This window comes from Geotrypetes seraphini, chromosome 8, assembly GCF_902459505.1.
Source record: "Geotrypetes seraphini chromosome 8, aGeoSer1.1, whole genome shotgun sequence".
Classification (NCBI taxonomy): Eukaryota; Metazoa; Chordata; class Amphibia; order Gymnophiona; family Dermophiidae; genus Geotrypetes; species Geotrypetes seraphini.
The window spans coordinates 138,020,856-138,036,245 of NC_047091.1; the positions used below are offsets into that span (position 1 = coordinate 138,020,856).

A 15,390-nucleotide genomic window follows, 5' to 3' on the forward strand; every position below is an offset into this window, starting at 1 on the left:
TTGGAAAATAATTAACTAATAAAAATCGTGCACATTTAGTGATCTTTTTACTAAGGCGTGCTAGCTATTTTAGCGCACACTAAACGCTAATGCATCCATAAACTATAATGGACATGTTAGCGTTTAGCGTGTGTTAAAATGGCTATAGCAAGCCTTAGTAAAAGTACCTTTTCATTTTCCCCACCACCAAATTTCCCCATCCCGCCCCGCCCGGCTACTTTTTCATGCCACCCGGCTGGAAAAAATTTCTGGGGAGAACACTGAATATTGTTATCCGCCATGAATTTGTAAGGGCTTTGGCAAATGTAAGTCAGAATGTAATGTAATGTCTCATTTACTTAGCATTTTCCAAGTGTTTATATTTAGCTATTCTATATTAAAAGCTTATGTAAAAGCACAGCCCAAATATTTCTTCTGAACTTGAGTTTGTACAGGTCAATAATCAGGGTACCTATTTTACATATATGATAATTTGAGCATGATAGATCCTTGTTATCTTTTGGTAAAATTATTGTGAGAATTCAAATGTTGAAATGAGCTCATTTAGTAAATACTCCACTGACTGATCTATTTCTCAGTGCTTAATTGTTTACTTTTTGGACTGTTTTCAGATGATGTAATCTTCTCCCTTCCCCAGGTATTTCAGCTACTAACCTAACCTGATCATTAACCTAGGTTACAGCTTGAAAAGAGGACAAAGCCAAATAAGGACTTTGCTATTGTGATTTTTCATACTATAGATGAACTCAAAATAAGAGCAAACTCCTTTTCTTGCAACGATGCTGTCAGTTTATAAGGGAATGTCCATTCTGAGCACAGAATGCTACTGAAACCTTAAAACAAATGCACTGGGGAACAAGGTAAATTGTCACATGTTCCTAAAATAGAATGAGAATCATGCAAACTGAAGAAGCAGGGAGGGTCATAAACTCGTCAACACATTTGACCTAAACTAGAATGACTCAGTTAAAATAGATAATGAATTCAACAATGAATAGTTGCCTAGACTTGACACATGAAAATCAAGATTATTTTTTTAAACAAATTTGAGGAGTAGTTACTAACACATGTAAAGGGAATAACACAAGCTTTTAATCAAATAACATTCATTAAAATGGCAAAATTGTGCGTAACTTGCCTTTAACGTGTTTTCAGCTCAATGTACATATGGTAAACATGAAAGGCAAACATGCAAATCTATGCAAAACAGCTTATTATTATGCAAAATGAATCTTGCATTAAACCTCACAAGCTAAATAATTCATGGACAAATCTTTCTTCCTTGGGAACATCATCCTGTTGACTCATGGCTCGATGTCCCTGGGGATCCTCTTAAAAGGGTCATCTATGAAAATGGTCTCAAACACTTTGCAGGGCCACATTTTAGATTTGTAGGTACTTGGAGGGCCGCAGAAAAAAAATAGTTAATGTCTTATTAAAGAAATGACAATTTTGCATGAGGTAAAAACTCTTTATAGTTTATAAATCTTCCCCCTCCTCCCCGAAGGCCTGCATATTCCCCCTTTATTTTAAGCATCCTCCAGCTTGCCCCCTGGCCTCCCGGTCTTAGTTTCAGGTGATTTACCGCAGCCTGCAGAGAGGATCACCAGTGCTGAAGCATTCCTTGCAGGCTGCCATCGGCCTCCGAAGCATGTTCCTTCTGCCGCGGTCCCACCCCTCTTCTGACGTCAGGGGCAGGATCACGGCAGAGGGAACATGCTGTTGAGGACAACATCAGCTTGCAAGGATCGCTACAGCACTGGTAATCCTCTCTGCAGGCTGCGGTAATTACCTGAAGGTAAGAGCGGGAGGCCGGGGGGAAGCCGGAGGATGCTGCAAAGAGCGGACAGCACTAGTACAGGCCGCACTAGTACAGACTGCGAGCCGCAAAATAGTACTTGGCGGGCCGCATGTGCCCCCCCCGGGCCTAGAGTTTGAGACCACTGATCTATGGGGATAAATACCCCCACCAACACACATACAAACACATTTGTCAGAGTCTCTCTATAACTCCAGCCACTGATTTAAGGACACCCTGAGCATATTCAGTACTTGCATAAAACTGAGCATGTGTGAGGAGTCCTGTTATCAGTGGTTAGAGGCATGCTGCCAACTTCCTGTTTCCTGCACCAACAAGAGGAGGCAATGGCTCAGCATCTAATTTCTGTGGCTGATGGGACCACTGCAACCCAATAGCAAAGTTATTTTTAATATGCTGGGGGAGGGAGAAAGGGAATGCATTGTCCTCCAGTCTACCCCCGGGTCCCCCCAAAATCAGAGTGCTAGCTACGCAGGACCAAGAAGTGATGTCAGAGGGAGAGCCAAGACCAGTGCAAGTAGCAGGTTGGAGATGCTGCTCTGGCAAAAAATTAAAGAGGTACAAGGGGGAAGGGAAAATGTGTATGCAGTGTATGGGGGGGCAGGAAAGGAGCAGGGGCGGAAAAGAGGGCAAAGGGGTGCCACCACCCCGGGTGCCTCCTATCCTTGCTACGATACTGTGTAGATGCTCAGCTGGTGGCGGCAAGCGTTATTTTAAGTTATCAGTGGCATTATTCCCAGATATTTAAATCTGGGGCCATATCCAGGCACTGGCATTGAATATCCAGGTTTATGCATCTGGCTCTCTCTTATGTGGTTTTAAGTGTGATATTCAACACTTACACCTCATAAAGAAAGGACTGGCTTTTATGCAGTCTGCTATAGCAAGTCACTTAGGGCCGGATTCTACAACAGCCACTGAAAGTTAGGCAGTGGTAGCCACCCTACTACTGCCTAACATAATTAGTTTAATTGCCTTTAATCAATGTGATAAAAAATAAGACAGCGCCTCCACAAATGGCATCGGAACCTCAACTAGGGAGGCGCTGGAAGTCATCTTAGGCATCGTTGGGCACCTCTGTAGTCGTGATTCTTACCACAGATATGCGCTGGAAATGTAGGCCTACATTTCTGGCACCTATTTGTGACATGGGCAGCTGCCAATCCTTAATCAATACATTGCCGCAGGTACCACAGTTAGGGGCTCTTATCAAGCTTGATAGCCCGGGCCAGTGTAGTAAATGCACTGAACCTCATTGGGATTTAAAAGGCTTCAATGCATTTGCCATATGTCACTCACTAGTGCGGCTTCATAAAAGAGGCCCTTGGACAGATAGGGAAAAATACTTAAGGATATCTGATTACTATTCAGTGGATTGTAAACAGCTTTGGGTGAATTTCTTCACAAAAAAAAGGCAGTAAATAAATCCCAATAAATAAATAAAATATGGCTGCTTAACTCAGGCAGTTAAGTGCTGACTCTGCCCCCAGATTATACACACAATATAACTGGCTTTCAGTTTAATAGTCTGTGGTGAGGTTCTCCACCCCCCACCCCCCTGGTAAGCTCCGCTCAGCTGGCAAGTCCCTCCTATCTGTGCCCTACTCTTCAAATGCTAATTCCAGACTCCGTCCGTTCCACCTTGCTGCGCTGTATGCTTGGAACAAGCTGCCCGAATCCCTAAGGCAGGCTCTGTCTCTGGCAGTGTTCAAGGCCCAGTTAAAAGCTCACCTCTTCGAGAGTACTTTTTGATTCCTAACTCCTCTCACCTTGGGTTCTGCATCCCCAACTCTATATGTCATGTCTGTCTGTCCAAGTTAGATTGTAAGCCCTTCTGAGCAGGGACCGTCTATAAATGTCAAAATGTACAGCGCTGCGTATGCCTTTCACTGCTATATAACTGATTAGTAGTAGTAGATATTCAGCAGTATTAACTGGTTAAATGCCGCTGAATATCAGCATATAGCCCTGCACTACTGATTTTACCACCCAGGAACCATTTCTGGCCCGTTAAATTGCTTTGAATATTATCAACCCCTATCCATTAGCCAAAAATTCTAAACCATCTCATTCTTGCTGTACTTTAAGCCAGTAAGAGGGTAATTTTGTAATAAGATACCTAGTCTTTTAATTCACACAAATACCTATGTACCTCCACAAGCTGCCAAACAAAGCTACTGTACCGTATAGTTATACCAAAGCAGTAATAAACAAACTGTATGTTTATGCAAGTTGGCAGAAACTGAATGTAGGACTGATCCTGCCCATGTTCTGCCAGCAGAAAAATTTCTGTGTATATTCCATAGAAGGAACAGATATGGTTTTCTAGCACCTATTTTTAAGTATGTCTATGCTACAGCAATTTTATAAGCACATAGTTGAGTGTGTAAAATGCTGTTTTACATGCTTGAATCACTTACAAAATTGCCCCTTATGTGACTATGTTATTGCATTCTCTAGATTATTACAATGTTCCGATGAGAGGCAGGAGCAGCTGTTGGATTAAGTATGAGATCCTGTACGTATGCTCACTGAGGAGGAAGAAAAGACTGACTAGATACAAGCAATCATGCTTCCACAGCAGACAGCTGGAATACATCCTTGCAGAGAAGACAGGAATAATTGGGCAGACTGGAGGGGTCAAGTTGTCTTTTTCTATTATCACCTATAATGCTGCTATGTAATGGAACAGAAATTTCATTTCATTATGCACATAAGATGAACACTCTTCCAATCGTAAAGTCTAAAGAGTGCTTTTTATGCTTCTCTGTTATAACAGCATATTTGGATTTTAGATTTAATTATCTTTCCAGATGAGTCACAAATTCAGGTACAACAGATATTTCCCTGACCCTTAGAGCATTTCCAATCCAGAGACTTGATAGTCGAGAAAAGATGAGCTCCTAAATTTGTTCCTTATTTCAGCTGGAAATTCATCTTAATTTGGGAACTTACAAGTTATGCTTACACATGTAGGCCTGCCATTCATTTGTCTAGATTTATGAGTTTAATTTATGAGCCTAGTGCTGAAAATCAGCGTTAAAATCCTAACTTTTTTATCCATCCTAAATCCACCCTCTTTTTTTGCTCCTAAATTAAGGAATTTAGGGGCCCTTTTACTAAAGTTTAGCATGTGTACATTAAATGTTGTATGTCCTCTTTTATACCTATGGGTCACATGACACTTAGTGAACCCACCTTTTTGATATAGTTTTCAATACTTAACCCTACTCCTCTGCCCTCCAGCCCAGCCGGCTAATTAACCATTCCCCTTAACTGTATCCATGACATCCTGTTTGTCTGTCTTGCCTGTTTAGATTGTAAGCTCTTTTGAGCAGGGTCTGTTTCTTACTCTTTGTGACTCTGTACAGCGCTGCGTGCATCTGGTAGCACTATAGAAATAATTAATAATAGTAGTAGTAGTATTAGTGCATGCTAAGCTTTAGTAAAAAAGGCCCCTTAGTGAAATTTTGAGTATAAAATTATGCACATGGGGTTAAATTCTATATATGGCACTCAAAAGAATTGGCATAAAAAAGTTAGGTGGGGTATATGAAATACCACTTACACCTAGGAAACATAACTAAATTTAGGCATGGCTATTTGCACCAATGCAAATGTAGTGCAAATTAGAGAGCTGCACGGGAACGGGGACGACGAGAATCCCACAGGACCCGCGGGGATCCCGCGGGTTCCCCCTTCGGGTCACGGGGATCCCGTGGGGACGCCCCCTAGGTTCGCGGGATTCCTGTAGGGTTGGATGCACTCGAGTGCAAGGCTCCTCTTCTTTTCCCTACCTGTCCTGCCGCAGCACACAGCCGACCGGAAGTCTTCCACGATGTCAGCGCTGACGTCGGAGGGAGGGCTTAAGCAAAGCCCTCCCTCCCTCCGACGTCAGCGCTGACATCGGGAAGACTTCCGGTCGGCTGTGTGTGTGGCAGGGCAGGTTAGGAAAACTCAAGGCAGTGGCGTACCAAGGGGGGGTGGTCCGCCCCGGGGCAGCCTTAGGGAGGGTGCAGAGCCGGCCAGATACCCTTACTTTTGTGGCGTTTTCCCCCGATCGACCGACAACAGGCCCGGTCCAATAAACCTCCCTGCCCTGTAGCCGCGAATCTAAATTACCTTCTTACAGCAGCTGGATTCAGGGCAGGGAGGTTTGTCGGACCGGGCCTGTTCTGTTGTCGGTTGGGCGGGGAAGCGCCATGAAGGTAAGGGGCAGGGAGGGAGAAAGGGAGGAAAGGTGGAGTGGAGAGGAAAAGAGGCTTAAGGGAAATGGGTAAAACTGAGGGGGGAGAAGGACGCTGAAAGCACTGGGGAAGACAAAGGGGTGGAGAAGGACACTGAAAGGGCATGGGGAAGACGGGGGGAGAAGGATGCTGAAAGGACATGGGGAAGACGGGGGAGGGAAGACGCTGAAAGGACATGGGGAAGACAGAGGGGGAGAAGGATACTGAAAGCACATGGGGAAGACAGAGGGAGGAGAAGGATGCTGAAAGGACATGGGGAAGACGGTGGGGGGGAGAAGGATGCTGAAAGGACATGGGGAAGACAGAGGGGGAAGATACTAAAAGCACATGGGGAAGACGGATACTGAAAGCACATGGGGAAGACAGAGGGGGAGAAGGATACTGAAAGCACATGGGGAAGACAGGGAGGAGAAGGATGCTGAAAGGACATGGGGAAGACAGAGGGGGAGAAGGATACTGAAAGCACATGGGGAAGACAGGGAGGAGAAGGACGCTGACAGGACATGGGGAAGATGGGGGGTAGAAGGACGCTGAAAGGAAATGGGGAAGAGAGAGTGGGGCGAAGATGCTGGCAGGGAAGAAGACAGAGATGCCAGACTATGGGGGGAGCAGAGGGAAAAAGATGGGTGCAAGACCAATTTGGAAGGGGGGAGAAAGGGAGAGGCACAGTAGCAGAGCAAATGGAAGACGCAGAGAGAAGAGAGATAGTGGATGGAAGGAATTGAATGAGAACATGAAGAAAGCAGAAACCAGGCAACAAAGGTAGGAAAAAAATTATATTTCTTTTTTTTTTTTTTGCTTCAGGATAAAGTAGTATATTAGTTGTGTTGATAAAAATTTATAAACATTAGAGGCTCTTGTAGAAACCCGTTTACAAAGTATGTATTCTTCCCAATTAATATTTCCAAATTAATAAAGTCTCTTTGCTTATTTGTAAATAGGTTTCTACCAGAGCCTTTAATTCAGTAGCATAATTAAATGAAATAACTATTTCTGAAGTTTATAGGGAAGGGTGGGGATTCCTCGCGGGGACGAGTGAGGACGGAGGGGATTTCTCGCGGGGACGGGTGGGGATGGAGGGATTCCTCACAGGGACGGGTGGGATTCCTCACGGGGACAGGTAGGGACGGGTGATACTTTGACAGGGACGGGTGGGATTTCTGTCCCCGCGCAACTCTCTAGTGCAAATGCCCACGTCTAGATTTAGGTACAGAGACCCTAATTCTGTAATAAGGCTCATAATTTAAAGGAACACCGCCAATCCACCCATTATCCATACATTTCTGTGCACCCTTTTTTGACTCGTACATAAAATTTAGGCACAGGATATGTGAGTAACCTTTAATTCTAATTAAGGCCAATAATTGCCTGTGAAAGTGCCAATTATCAGCGCTAATTAACTAGTTATTTAATTAAATTGTGCGTGCAATTTGGGTCTGTGACCAAAATTGCACTCACAATTGTTGGTGCTTTTTATAGAATTAGAGAGATAGCCTTTGACAATTTACTGAGAATCGGATTCCTAAAAGTCGCCGATAAAATCCGGCAAGTTGATGTAGTAACCATAGTGGGAGCAATTTTTATTTAATGGGCAATTCTCAGCAAATTATACGCATGCTATTTGTGTGGAGAATTGCAGGTAAAGAGCGGGAGGAACTGTGCCTGGTGCTTGCTCAGAAGAGCAATTGCTAAGCACAGCTCCTTCCTTCTGTCAAAGCTGCTCTCCCTGCCCCAATCAATTGAACCGCAGGTCTCCTCGAGTCCTGCTGGCTCAGCTGATTGATCAGCAGGGAGAGCAGCAGAGGGAAATATTCCCCCGACCCACCGGCACCCCCCTTTGTCTACCGCTGCCTGCCTCCCTCAACACCCTGTATAAGACCAGCAGGAGGGATGTCCACTCCCTCCTGCTACTGGGGTCAGGAGATTGTAGGGGGACTCTGGCGGTGGGAAAGCGTGGGCATCCCTCCTGCTATCCTTCAATTTGTGGGTCTTTTTTTTTTTGGTTTGCGAGGAGGGGGTGTTCTGAGCTGTCTTTATTTTCCAGTCAGTGTCTGAGCAAATCCAGCGGTCAGGCACTGACCGGAAAGTAAGGCAACGACAGCTCAGACCCTACTGGAAAATTTTGCGCACAAATATGGCACAACGAGGTTAGAGAATCACCCAGCAATGGTAAAGAATCACCTGGAGTGCTCCTTTAAATATTGATGAGCCCATTTTACTACCATTTTAATATTAATAACCTCGTTATGCTATATTTGCATGACAAATTTGGAGACTGCTAGGAAGCTCAGAAAAGATCAAGGTGAGCCATTCTGAAAATTGGCTGGTAAAATACTGACATGCTAAACTGGCTGGAACCAGTTTAGCGACCATCATTAAGAGCACAGTAAGTTTTGAGATTCTGGCCTAAGAGGCCAATTTATGAGCAAACTTTCAAAGGGTCCTTCTTCTAAAGGGCTTTAAGCACTTACCCCTAAATTCAATACATATGGTGCCAAAGAATTGGCACTGGAATCTGCGTTCAACTTAATTGTCTAATTGGGTCAATTGTTGGTTAATTGGTACAATTATTAGAGTTAACAAGCACTTGACACCAATTGGAGGTTACACATGAATCTCCGATCCACATGCTTTTCCATCAACTTTGCCTAACTGGTCTTGCTCAGATCTCAAAAGAAGGCATAACCATGACAGGTTAGATGTCTTTCTAAATGTTAAGCTTGATTTTTACACAATTAGGTCTATCTGAACCTAATTCTGGGCAAGGGGATTAAACCTTTTATGAGTCATAAGTCCAGTGCCCAAAGTTACACGCACATTTTGGGTCACTATACTGGTTATTCTATAAAGGTCACATGACTTTTATAGAATGGTGCTCAGCACGGATCAGTTCAGATATTGATCTTTTGGTGCCATATACATGTAGAATCCAGCTCTTAATGCATGGTTAACTTGCAGAAACAGACTAGTGTGCAACTACGTTAAGGGATTTTGAAGTAGTTTTCCTGTTTCTGCACCTTAAACCATATGTTACTGAATGTTTCAGAAATTTTCTATCAGAGGCATAGCATGGGCAGAAAGTGAGCATGGAAGCGTTAGCCAGCTAATGCGTTACACTTACCATATGCACATAATTGATTAATTAATTTACACCTGCATCTGGGCTCAGCGCCTAAATCTGAGCTTCCAACTTTGGTCAACTCCTATAGAATCTGAGGGTTAGTGCTTCCTATTTAGGAGGTAGTAAGTGGTCTCATATTAAGTATACATTAGCCAATTTGCATGTGGTAAGTGAATTCTATGTATGTATAGAAATTGTCTTATTACTGTATGAAGAATGTGCCCATATTGTTGAAAATTGCCTTATCTTCATTTAAGCCATATTCCAGCTATTCTACTGCTAACTCAAAATATGTATGTCTTATCTTTATTTGAAGACCTTATTCCAACTATCTTATCGCTAACCTATATTATATATGTAAACTTGTAACCCGTTCTGGGCTCTTTTGGGAGGACGTGCGAGAAAAATCAAATCAATAAATAGTGTGCCAGAATCTACACCAAGTTTCAGCTGGTGTAGGTCCTCATGCCCAAGTTGGGCATGGGAGTCCACTTTAAGTGCTATTCCATAAAGGGCTGAGCCTAGAACAACCTTTACAGCACGGACGTCCAACCTCGGCCCTCGCCAGGTCGGGTTTTAAGGATTTCCCAAATGAATATAATAATAATAATAAAATTTTATTTATAACCCGCAATACCTTAACAGTTCAGAGCGGTTTACATCAAGAGAGTCTGCCAAACGCAGAAAGATTCATACAAAACATGTTCGATACATGGCTGAAAATTTTTAAACAAGTCTTCAAAGATTTTCTAAATGTTTGATAAGACGTTGAATTCTGGAGCATATCACTTATGGTTTTGCTCCAGATACTAGCCTGATAAGATAAAGTTTTATCCCAAAATCTTTTGGAAGCACATCCTTTTAACATTGGAAATTTCTCTGTGTCAATTGAGAGTTTACTGAGAAAACAAAATGACTGAGAAGATAAATAGGTGCAAGGCCTACCAACGTCTTGTAATATAAACAATAGAAGCAGTACATGCAAATAGATCTCATGCAAATTAATTGGGGAAATCCTGAAAACCTGACTGGATTGCAGCCCTCGCGGACCGACATTGGACAACCCTGCTTTACAGAGTAGTGTTTAGTGCAGCACTGTTTATTGAATCTGACCCTAAGTGCTTCTGTGTTAACCTGGAGCAGGTACAGCATGTTAATCTGAACATTAACATACAACCTGCAATAATAAATAATGAGAATTCTCCTTCTTGATGCAGTGTTCATTTCAGGTTTCCAAAACTTAACACACTTTAATACAGTGTATCGCAAACTGTGTGCCGCGGCACACTAGTGTGCCTTCTGAGATTGGAAGAGTGGGCAGGAAGAGAGGTTCTGGCGCATGTGTCAGCTGACTTCTCCTACCGTTGCATATGCCAGGATTGACTTTTACGGTCACGTATCTGCTGGGACTCCTGCCTCCTTCTCTCTGCACCCCCGGACCAGCAGCAGCAGCTCTGTTTTTAACTTCGCTACACAGCTGCCGCTAGCAGTAGTTTAGCCGCGAATTCATCAGGCAGCCTTAGGGCCTTTGCTAGGCTGGCGCGCTTTGATGATGTGATGTGGGCCGGCTTAGCAAAGGCTACCTGATGAAACTGTGGCTAAACTATTGCTAGGGGCAGCTGTGGAACTTAAAATCACACAGTGAGCTGCTGCTAGGCTACAGAGAGGACAGGAATTGCTGGACAAGGAAGGAGGGAAAGGAGAAGGAGTACTGCTGAACAAGGAGAGCAGGGAAAGGAGAAGTGGTACTGCTGGTCAGGGGGGAAGGAGGGAAGCGAGAAGGGGTACTGATGGACAGCGGGGAGGTAAAAGGAAGGGAGAAGAGATGCTGCTGGACCTGGCAGAAAAGGAGGGAAAGGAAATATGCTATACACTGGAGGGGTTGCAGGGTGGGAAGGAGGGATGCCACTCGAGGGAAGAGGCAAGGACAGAGAGAGAAAGCATGCAGGAGGCAGAAAGTGTTGGACTCATGGAGAGGGCGAGATGGATGGGGAGGACAGAAAGGAGGGAAGGAGAAATGTTACACTCTGGGGAAGGGGAGAGGGCAGAGGGCAGAGAGTGAAAAGTTGGACTCTTGGAGGGAGAGAGAGAGATGTTGGTTGGGGGAGGGAAGGAGGACCACAGGAGAAGAATGCAGGGGGAAGAGAGAAAAAAACTGTTGGACTGGTGGAAAGGAGGCAGAAATGTTGGACTGGGAGGGGGGCCAGAAAGGAGGAAGGGAAGGGAGAGATATCAGACCAGGGAATGGAAGGGAAGGAGGGGAGTCTGGTAGCACTACAGAAATAATAATAATAATAATAATAATAGTAGTAGTAGTAGTAGTAGAGAAATGCCAGATTATGGGAAGGAGAGGAGAAAGATGCGAGACTGGGAAGGGAGGAAAGGTAGGAGAGAGATATCAGACCACTGGGGGGGGGAAGAAGGGAAGGAGAGAGATGTCAGACCATGGAAATAGGGAGGGAAGGAGAGAGAGATAGGAAGGGAAAGTAAGACGTGGAAAAGTATTCTTTTAGAAGAAAGCAGAAAAATAGAAATATTGAATGTTAAGTTAATGCCAAAGACAGATGCAAGGCAGAAAGTGAAGACGGAGAGAAAACCAGTCAATGGATAAGAAGGTCCTGGAATCATAGTTAAAAGAAAAATAAAGTAACCAGACAACAAACGTAGGGAAAATGATTTTATTTTCAATATAGTGATTGAAATGTGTCAGTTTTGAGAATTTATATCTGCTGTATATATTGTGTATATATGAAAAATGAATGGAAAAAAATCGCATTACAATTAGTAAAGGGGGTGGGATCTGGGGAAGAAGAGCTTGGGTAGATCTAGGATGGAATTTGGAAGGTCTGTGGTTGGGGGTACTCAGTTGATATTTGTTAGACTTCCCTGCTGGCACGCCCTACTGGCATTTCAGGGCCTGTCTGGAGAGCCTCTGCGTATGCGTGGATGTCAGCATGATGACATCACACATGCATGTGATGTCATCACAGCAACGTCCATGCACTTCTGGGTGCCTCAAACAGTGGCCACTACATTTAGTGTGCCCCGGCTTGAGAAAGTCGGAGAGACACTGCTTTAGTAGAAGGGCCCCAAAGTCAGGAGCAGAAATCCTCTGGAATATTAAGCCCTAGATTTTTACTTTAGGCCAGTGTATCGCAAACTGTGTGCTGCAAATTCATGTGCTGCAAATTCAAACTGTGTGTGGCATAGCGAGATTCCAGGTGCCAAGAGATGCCGGCGAGGAGGAGAGGCGCTGGTGCTAGCCGATTGCCTACAGGATGTGCCTCTTGCGGCGAGAGGCATGTCCTGTAGGTAGTTAGCCAGCACCCAAGCTTCTTCTTCTCGCTAGTTCCTCTCCTCTTTGCCTCTCCTGCTCCAACACCCCTCACTGGCGGCTTAGGGCCCCATCTGGAGGGCCTTTGTGCATGTGCAGACAGCAATGCGAGATTATCATGTCAACATCCATGCATTTCCAGATGCCCTCCAGCCACAGCCCGGAGTTTACTGTGCCGTTGGGACACTGCTGTAGGCAATGGAGAATGAAATGACTTACCCAAAAACAAAAGAAGCACCAATGAAAGCAAAGAGATTTTGAACCATGGCCTCTCTGGTTTTCAGTCCAGTGCTCCAATCACTAGACTACTCCAAATTCTGGTCTTCTTACATTACAGAAGAATCGTACATAAAAAATAAAAGGCACCTCCAATAGGCCTAACTAACCAAGGAACCTATAACTAATAGATTGCCTTTCTTAATGGAAAGAGGTGTACTGCCAGTAAATTAGCACTAGGATCATACATCACAGTATGGAAGGAAATAAGTGATCCTGCCTTAGAGCTCTAAAAGTACCACGCCCTCTGGCACTTCTGGTCCCTTCTGGAGCACTGTAGTTAATGAAGATTTCTAATCAGAGAAATCCAATACCAGAAACAAATAAGAATGAAAATACTAATCATGTAATCAATATTTTAAGATGATTAACTCAAATTCATCAAGAAGTTCATGAATAACCAAAACTGTATTATACTGTTTTGTTTTTTTTAAATGTACTATTGCACAGATAATAACTAACTACAAGCAGGGGAGCCAACTTTTCAAAATTATTGGGGGTGCTAAACCCAATGGATGTTACCTCTGCCTGGCCACAGTCTAGGAATTTGTTCAATATTTGGGGTGCTCAAGCACCCTGAGCACCTACAGAGCTGGCTCCTCTGACTACAAGACCAAAAGTTGGGTTTTATTCCAAATGTGACTTGCAACTCTGTTATTAATGTGTATCTTTTAAAATAGTCTGTAATTACCAGGTTAAAAGAAAGCTAAGATCGATGAATATGAGAAAAATCTACATTTTTTTCAAAAAGATTTCATAACTGCTAAAGATTCTAGTGAAGGAAACATTTCTTTATACTGAAGCCAAATCACTAAAATGTAAAAAATGCAGAATTAAAATGCACCATTCATAATCAAAGCAAGCTCAATAGTCTTTCACGTATGGATTAAAACTTAAATATAGAAGGTACTGTCCGTCCAAACGCATTCTTTTACAGAAAAAGAAAATGCAAACCTCTTTGCTTAAATGGAACAGAAACGCATCGATATACTGCAGACAGGTGTTTATAAGCACCTTTTATTTCTCAAATAAAAATACACAAATATTAACCACTCGTTTCTTTTCGAAAAACCGAACAAACGTTTACTATTTACCACCCTAATTTGTCTTGGCGCAAATAAAAGAACAAGAAACCCGGAAAATAAATTCATGCCTCAAAAATGTGGGCGAAGAAAATTCATATGTACAGGCTTTTTTTGTATTGCGCAGTGTAACGTTTGCATCCGATAACTTGTTTAGCGCAGGTTGCAGCATTTTGAAGATCCCTAAATCATAGTTTGGGCGCTATTCTTATCAACGCAAGCTTACTCTTCCCCCATCACCGCATGCACCAATGCACAACAGAAGAGCAAACGGCTACAGCGCCATTCGAACGTATCAATTAAGCAACAAAAAAAAAAACCCCAACGGATTACTCCATCAAAGCAGATGCAAGCAATGTTTCAACAACATAAATTCATACTAGTAGTAATTCACTTAGCATGAAGCAAACGCAATAAGGTTCAACTACCTGGGAATCTATTAGATATAAAGCAATCATTGTGTTAGACTTTAGCATAAATTAGCCCAAAGTCCCTTTCATCAAAGAAAAAGTCACAGATCTGAGACAATTTATGTTAGAGTTGGGAGGGTGGGGATTACCCGAAAAAAAATGCATCAAAATCCCTTCCTACACAACTATAAATGCAGAAGGATATTTGCTACAGCAAGAACTGCTACTCAGCTATTTCTCTGAATGATCTCTGTATTTCACTTGACTTTTTTTAGGGTTTGAGTGGCTTCATCTTATGTCTACCTCCCCCGAAGCATTAAAGTATTGGACAGCTCCCTCTCCTGTCCTCTAACATTACAAGCACTGTGTGCCACTAAGACAGGTACAAGCTCATCATTCATTCTTCAAAGCCGAGGTCCCTGAACCAGGAGGAACACAGCGCACTCTCGCTGGCAGCAACTTCACCAAGAGCCACTTCCTTCTCCTCCTCCCTTCCATCTATCCATGCATCCATCATCAGCGGCCGCAGAGGGGATTTCGCTCACATTTACCTGCTTTAGGGACGAGGACTGATTCTCTCAGAAGTGCTTGGGAGCTAAGCCACCTTCGCAGGGATTGCCTGGCCCGTCATTCACCTCCAGCCCGCTCGCGGCCGGGCAAAGGGCTAGATTCAAAGTTCCTAGGAAGCTCGAGCCATCTCCTAACCCCGCCACTACCGGGGTGCCCGCGAGCGCAGGGCACGCGCCTGCGTGTCTACCAGCACCTCTAGCGACTGAATCTTGCCACGGAGCCGCCGGGAGGAGATGGCTGAATGTCGAGTCCTCTGAAAACCAACGAAACGGCGCAGCATCAATACAATCCCACAAGCAGCTCCGCACCGGAGTATTTCGAGAGCGCGCTCCCGTCTGACCAGGGAACGTTCGCTCGCGCTCCCACTGCAAGAACCCCTCCCCCTCGCCTCCTAAGCCCGACCGCGCTTTCTACCGCTGGCCTTCCTCCCAGCAACCGCGACCGTGTCACCCAATCCTTACCCCTCCTTCGCCACGTGCATCTGGCTTTCTTTCCATTGGTTGCTGGGAAACCTGGGAGGTGGGTATTGAA

The 15,390-nt window shown here is 44.0% G+C and overlaps 1 long non-coding RNA gene across 1 annotated transcript in view; it reads right to left on the reverse strand.

Moving 5' to 3' along the window:
• The window catches only part of LOC117365168, a 167,044-nt gene extending 151,864 nt beyond the window's left edge, over window positions 1-15,180 (reverse strand). Inside the window, exon 1 of the long non-coding RNA XR_004540370.1 lies at window positions 14,841-15,180. This is a non-coding gene — a long non-coding RNA (uncharacterized LOC117365168). The remainder of the gene's footprint in view (window positions 1-14,840) is intronic.
• Window positions 15,181-15,390: the final 210 nt, after the last annotated feature.